Raw genomic sequence first — 248 nt, 5'->3', positions numbered from 1 at the left:
AGGGAGGGAGGGAGGGAGGAAGGAAGGAAGGAAGGAAGGAAGGAAGGAAGGAAGGAAGGAAGGAAGGAAGGAAGGAAGGAAGGAAGGAAGGAAGGAAGGAAGGAAGGAAGGAAGGAAACTATGAATCCCTACCCATTTCCTATCACTTGTCCTAACAGTCAAATTAAATCAATGGGTTTTACCACTAGAATCACAGAACTGAAAACAGACCTGAGTGGTCATTTAGTACAAGCCCCTCATTTTAGAAA

Source organism: Petaurus breviceps, unplaced genomic scaffold (assembly GCF_028583685.1).
Source record: "Petaurus breviceps papuanus isolate PSGF00001 unplaced genomic scaffold, PetGlider_PUasm1.0 186, whole genome shotgun sequence".
NCBI classification, from domain to species: Eukaryota; Metazoa; Chordata; class Mammalia; order Diprotodontia; family Petauridae; genus Petaurus; species Petaurus breviceps.
The sequence above is the reverse complement of the archived record's forward strand: the minus strand, read 5'-3'. Positions refer to the sequence as shown.